Source organism: Elephantulus edwardii, unplaced genomic scaffold (genome assembly GCF_000299155.1).
Source record: "Elephantulus edwardii isolate Elephantulus edwardi_28Jun2011 unplaced genomic scaffold, EleEdw1.0 scaffold00099, whole genome shotgun sequence".
NCBI classification, from domain to species: Eukaryota; Metazoa; Chordata; class Mammalia; order Macroscelidea; family Macroscelididae; genus Elephantulus; species Elephantulus edwardii.
The window spans coordinates 11,769,513-11,776,717 of record NW_006399849.1 but is presented as its reverse complement, the minus strand read 5'-3'; the positions used below and the strand labels follow the sequence as shown (position 1 = coordinate 11,776,717).

General features: G+C 43.7%; 1 pseudogene; it reads right to left on the bottom strand.

Moving 5' to 3' along the window:
* Positions 1-1,713: 1,713 nt before the first annotated feature.
* Positions 1,714-2,241, bottom strand: LOC102855787 (annotated as a pseudogene).
* Positions 2,242-7,205: the final 4,964 nt, after the last annotated feature.

The window sequence follows — 7,205 nt, the reverse complement described above, 5'->3', positions numbered from 1 at the left end:
ACTTAAGCCAGCATGATATTTTCTTCCAGCAACTAGTCCTTCCTGATAACTTGTCCAAAGTACATGAGACGAAGTCTCATCATCCTTGCATTTAAGGAGCATTCTGGCAGCACCTCTGCCAACAGAGATTTATTTGTTCTCCTGGCAACATTCTTCACAACTCTATAATTCAAAACAGATGATGGTATGATGGGATAATCTAATAAAAATGAAATAACATTAAAAATTCTTGAGTCTGTATGTTTTAAGTCATATTTAATATGTCAACTTCTTGAGCATTACTTGGACTCATTTGAAAAGCTTCTCTAACTCGTACCCTTTCTTTTTTTTCTATATTTTATTAATTTTCATAAACATTTACAGAGATTTTGGGTTTCCATTCATTCATTGTTGCACTATTCTCTCTACCCTCCTCCCAGTTTGTTCTTGTCCAAATGCCACAGTGCTTGTCAAAGCCAGTTCTGATTAATCTTCTTTGTCAGTGTGTCCTTTGCCATTCCCTATCACTCCTCCCTGAGAGAGACTTCACCCTGAGTCATAAGGAAAAGGGGATGGCGTATTCTCTTAGCTACAACTCTCATGGCAAGTCAGTGCCTTCTTTTGGGAGGACTGGGAATAAAATGCTAGCACATTATAGATACATGGATATTACTATATGATACTTCCTAACTTAAGAAATGTTTAACTGGAGAAAATATGTGCATTTAAAACTCATTGCCTTCAAGTTGGAACTGACACATAGCAGATTGTTCAGAAGCTTTAAATTGATTGGGAAGCACACCTTTCTCCTGAGGAGTAGCTGGTGAGTTCAAATAACTTACCTTTGGGTTGGCAGCCCAACTCCATACTCTCTAGATCACCAGTGTGTTTGTTGTTGTTAAGGATCATCTAGTAGACTACGAATGATCCTATGAATCACAAATCTGAACCTTGCCCTGTCCTGCACCATCCTCATGTTCTATCTCTGATATGTTCCAGCCTGCTGTTAGAGTAACTGTATTACTCTGTCTTGAAGGAATCTTCCTTTTTCTCTGACCCTCTATTTTTCTTAGTATGATGTCCTTTCCCTTTTTTTTTAAGTTTAAATTTTTTTATTTTACTTTATTATTTTTTGCACGTGTACCATCAAATCAGATCTGACTAGTACAGGAGGAGATTGCCCCTCCTTTTCCGGCAGATCATCTGGTGGATTTGAACCACATATCTCTGGGATTGCAGTGCAGCTTCTTGCCCCTAGGCCACCAGAGCTCCCTAGTATGATGTCCTTTTCCAAGGACTGGATCCTTCCAACATGTCGCAAGTTTGTTAGACTACATTCTACTATCCTTTCTTCTTCTTCTTCTTTTTTTTTTTTTTTTTTACCAAAACTACAGGCATTTTACAAAGTACTTGAGAAACAAACAGCTTATAAACTATGGTGGCACAGTATTGGGCAGGGCTTGGTCTTGTTGCACACCGACAGCTGAATCAGGCCGAGCAACAAAACTCAGTTAAAAAGTTTGGGTGTGGGAGCATGAAACGCGAGTGGTCTCATGTCCTGGCGCTGGTTTCTCCCAGGCCAGGCCGCTGGGAATGGGAGTTTGTTTGCACAGTGATTCACAGGTGGGTTAGGCAGGAGGCAGAGCAGCGGCCAGGGGTGCAGGCTGCGCACTCAGGTGGGCTGGATGCACTCAGGGCAGCGCACTCAGGTGGGTGCGGCCTGGGGCTTCGCGCTCAGGTCTGCTTCAGTGGCGCAGGAATGCTGGCTGAGGCCTGCCCAGGTAGGCCAGCGAGCCCTGCGGGAGCTCAGCCGGTTTCTTGTGCTGCATGCTGATGTCGTCCAGCACCTGCTGCCAGTGCCGCAGCTTGGTCAGGTGCTTCTGGGCCAGGGCATCTTTTCTGCAGCTCGTTCCTCAGCTCCGAGACATCCTCTTTGATAACTTGCTCTGGTTTCTGGACAGATAACTGTAATCTTTTTTGTGGGAAAAAACACTCTCTTGCGATATCCAGAAACTTCTGGATACACTGATCAACACCAGTGCGAATTTCCTCCTGATCGGTGCCGCTGACATAGTCCTGACTCACCAAAGACGCAAAGCAGGCCTCGAAAGAAGACTCCAGTTCGTCCACCAAGGTACTGCTAGAGCTCCTCGGAGCCCCTGGGGCGGCCTGGAGAAGCGAAGCCTGGCTGGAGAGTCCCGGCGGGGCCAGCGAGGCCCCCGGAGGCTGCCTGGAAAACATGCCACTCAGCGGGGCCGCCATGTCAGCCTACTATCCTTTCTTCTAAGGAGCATTCTGGCTGTGTTTTCTCCACGACAGATTCGTTTATTCTTTTGGTAGTCCATGAATATCCGTGGGATATTCTGTACTCTTTTCCAGCACCACAGTTCAAAAGCATCAATTCTTCTATCATTCTCTAACTTCAAGATTCATTGCTAGTCATGGAAAATACTATAACTTGTATCATGGCATTTAGAACTAAGAAAATCAGTTAATCTTCCTTGATGATTACCTTTCTGGCCTTGTTGTTGTTGTTAAGTGCTATCGAGTCGAAGGCGACTCATAGCAACTCTATGAACGAAAGTCCTGGACACTTCCTGTATAACTTTTGTCCTTTCTCCAGGTTCATAGGGTTTCCAGAGGCAAACAATTGTGGAAGTGGATGCCACTCCTGCTTCCAAGCTTGTTTTAATCGGAGAGCTTCACCAAACGCTGTCCACCATGGGTAACAGTATTTGGCCTTAGACCATCAATTTACAATGTCTGGTAATTGTAATTGATGTTTTAACCTGAAAAAGGTGTTGCCATTCTCAAAAACATTAGGCAATGCAAACAATTTCTTATCTTTCCAAGAAACAATGTCCACCTTGAAAACGTAGGCTTAATGACAAGTTCTGAACAATCTTCTTTTTTTAAAAAAATTTTGTGTGTGTACCGTCAAATCAGATCTGACTGGTACAGGAGGAGGTTGCCCCTCCTTCTCCAGCAGAGGATCTGGTGAATTTGAACCATGCACCTCAGGGATTGCAGTGCAGCTTCTTGCCACTAAGCCACCAGAGCTCCCTCTGAACGATCTTCTTAACAGAGCTAAGAGAAAGCCTGAGAGAGAAGATGGGTAGTCAAACAGATGGCTCAGGGGAGATACTCTATTCATATTAATATGGGTAGGGGATGCTAGTATGTCAAAAATTGAATGAAGGTCAGCCATGAGGAAGACAGTTTCATAAAATGAAATACATAGCACTCATTTAGGGATTTGCAAGCTAAAAGGAATTCATTTTCCCTCCATTAAGGCTTAATCCTGCAGAGGGATTTCAAAGGCGCTTTAACGGGAACAGATGACCCCAAGGTGGGTTCATGCCTGGAACTTTACTTTTATCTGCCGTTTAGCATGTCCCTGCCTCAAGCCCATTGGAATCAGAGCATTATGATCTACAAAGTTTGCAGTCGCCGACTTTTAGATTTAGATTACCAGGCCTTCCTTCCTAATCTGTCTTAGTCTGAATACTTGGCTGAAACCTGTTTGGCATCACAGCAATTTGCAGGATGAGTGGTGATTGCCTTGAGGTATATTGGCCAAAAACACCCCCATATCCACTGGTGAATTTGAGCCAGCAGACAGGTGTGTCTTTAAGTTCGTTTTGTAATTCCTTAATGCCTTAAATTATTAAAAATAAGGATGGTGAGAATTCGTTTCACATATATTGGACAGTCCCTGGAGAAGAAGACCATGCGTGATAAAGTCAGAGAAAAAGAGAAAGACTCTAAAGGGAAGAATTGACACAATGGCTTCACCAATGGACTTAAGGCACAAAAGATGGTGCAGTTTTTCAGTGTGTTGTACATAGGGCAACAATGAGTGAGAACCAGCTTCACAGCACCCAATATAACACCCTCTCAGTTCTAGAGCTGGCTAAGAACTCACTGATGATCATAACATAAACTATTCCATTGATGGAGAAGTAAGCTTAAGATCCCTGGGCTGTGTGAACATTTTGTGCTCCTGATTGTTAACCAAAAGGCTGATAGTTCAAATTCACAATGGCACTGTGGAAGAAAAGCCTGGATATCTATACCCTGTAAGATTACAGCCATTGGAAGCCTTGCAGAGTGCTGTTCTACTAATAATGAAAAGGCCTGTTTGTGGGATTGCTACGAATCAGGGTAGACTTGTCAGCAAGGAGTTTAATTCAGGCTTAGAGCAGAAGGCCAGAACAGACCAAGTTTCCCCAACTCCAACACAGTCCAATATGCTTACAAGTATAAACCCAAATGAAAACCACTACCAGTGAGCTGAACTGAGTCCACTTCATAGTGACCTTGTATCAGACTTCTTTCTTCTTCCATCAACTGGCAACTTTCAACTGCAGGGATGTTTCCTACACACGTACTATGTTGCTAAAGCCCTGGCTCAAATTCTCTTTATCAAAGATAAAGACCTTTAGCTTCTAGAGACTTTTATTTTCTGCTCATTATCATTTGGGAGCACTGGAGGCCTAGTGTCAAGAAACTGCACTGCAATCCCAATAGTCTGAGGTTCAAATCCCCCAGCTGCTCCACGGGAGAAGTATGGTCAGTCACCTCTAGTGCAATTACTCTGAAAACCTGCCGGAGGGTTACCTACAACAACAAGAAGAACACCATTATCATTTAGTAAGTAATAGCACTATATCTGGTGGGGCCATCATTAAGGCATATGGCTACTAACCAGAAGGTCAACAGTTCATACTGCTGGGGAGAGAGATGTGTCAGTCTGCTTCCATAAAGACTTGCAACCTTGAAAACTCTGTGGAGTAATTTGACTCTATCCCACATTTGTTACTGCTGCACGCCATTGAGTCAGAAGCGAACCATAGCTAAATCGCACAGAAGGAGATTGCCCACCTTTCTCCCGTGGAGCAGCTGGTGGATTCAAACCACACACCTTCGGTTGATTGCAAATCTGAATCAATTCAAGAGCAGTGGGCTGGCTTTGCATTTCATGCTAGGTAGCAGCCTCGCTGGCTTTTGGTCCACCGGGCCATTTTCTGCTCTTCCCGCTTGCTCCCTGAATAGGCTCTTGTTTTCCGATTTCTGTGCAGTCTGTTTATTCTCCCCTCCATTATACTATCTTCATGCTTCTTGCTAATAAGCTTCATCCTGTTTGTGACAGACCAAGATCTAATTTGCGGAGGTGAAATTGATCAGTGAGTTAAACACATGTGAAAGATTTCTAAATACAGATCCACCATGGGGAAAGATTTGCATGCTGACCATTTCCTTGTAGATAATCAGTTGGAAGTCAGTGTTAATAGCCAAATAGATTGTGAATGGAGCCTTCTGTGAGAGCATTTGGTCCATAAATAGAAGCAAAGTGCAGGCATCCCGCCTGTTGACTTGACTTCCTCGGCCAGTTAAAGAATTCAGATTTACATTTTTCTTCCTCTTCTCAATTTCTCTCTTCTCTGCTTCTGGAAGTGAGCTGAGAATGGTGACTGGGAGCACCTAGAGGCCAGCTGGGTGTTTACCCGGGAGCCCTCCTTTTAACCCCTTGAAATCTCATTGTCTGAGACAATTTGAGTGCGATATCGTGACTCTGAAACGAGATGAGTCTTTCAACCAAATAGACATTTTCTATTAACCAGGACAATGATTTAGGCGATTCAAGAATTTGAAGTTGTATTTTTGGGTTTTATCTCACAAACTCATTGTTGTAGAGTTGACTGTGGCTTATGACACTCCTGCGTTACTCCTGAGCTCTGGTGGCCTAGTGGTAAAACATTGCACTGCAATCTCAAAGGCACATGGTTCAAATCCATGAGCTGCTCCGTGGGAGGAGGATGGACAGTCTTGCCCCGTGTGATTTACTGTCTCTGAAAACCCACTGGAGGGTCAGCTATGGGTCTGTTCTGACTCGACGGTACATAACAAAAACTTCAACAACAACGCATTACTCTTTTATGAGCTCTTGTGGCTTAGTGGTAAGGTGTGGTGCTTCCAACCCAAAGGCATATATGGTTCAAACCCACCAGCTGCTCCATGTGAGAAAGATGGTCACTCTCCTCCTGTGTGAGTAATGGCCTCTGAAAATCCACTGGAGGATTAGCTGTAAAGCGATTCCAAATCAATGGAACAAAATAACAACAACATGGGTGAAAAAGTAGAACCACTTCATAAGGTTTTCTTAGCTATAATATTTTTTTTTATTATTATTATTATTATTATTATTATTATTATTATTATTATTAATTGTAATGAAAATTTACAGTGATTTTGGATTTCCTTTCATTCATTGTTGCACTTTTTTAGTGACACAATACCCTACAGAATCCACCACAAGAGCTCCTCTTGACTACAAATTTCACAAAAGCAGATTATTGTTAGTGGTGACCATCAACTCCATTAGGACTCATTTCAATTGTGTGAACAACAGATGGAAACCTGCCCTGTCCAACACCATTCTCACAAGCTTTGCCAAACCAGAGCCCATCCTTGCAGTCTCTGTACCAAGCCATCTTTTGAGAGTCTTCCTCGGTTTCTCTGGTGACAGTCTGTAGGTAGTCTCACTACTAGCACAAAGGTGACACCTTCTGACAGCTTGACTCCACCAATGGTTCCTCAGGAGAAAGATGGACAATCTCCTCTTGTGCGATTTTCAGCCTCAGATAATTCAGTTGAGGGTCAGCAATGAGTTGGTTTAGATCTGAAGGTGATGAGTCAATTTTTCCAAGCTTTGTATTCCTCCCATCTCCCTCCACAGAACGGGCATGTCCCAACAACAAGCCCAAAGAATGTGAGATGAAGTTGCAGCTTTGCCTTAAGGAACATCCTGACTGTACTTCTCTCAAGGCAGATTTGCTTGCTCTTTTGGAAGTCCAGGAGATGGATATTCAACACTCTTCACCAGCATCACAATTCGAAAACAATCGCTATGTGGTCTTTCCTATTCATGGTCCAACTTTCACATGCCTATGATGTTGTTTGTTGTTATGTGCCGTCGAGTCGTTTGCGACTCATGGCAACCCTATGCACAATGGCCCTAAACCCTGCTCTATCCTGCGCCAACCGCACTGCCTCTGACACACCCATCCCGATTACCCCAGTCACCAAATCAATCCATCTCACAGAGGGTCTTCCCCTCCTGTGCTGTCCCTCCACCCTCCCAAACATGATGTCCCTCTCCAAGAACCCGTCCCTCCTGGCAACATGTCCAAAGTATGTCAGGCGAAGCCCCAGAATCCTTGCCT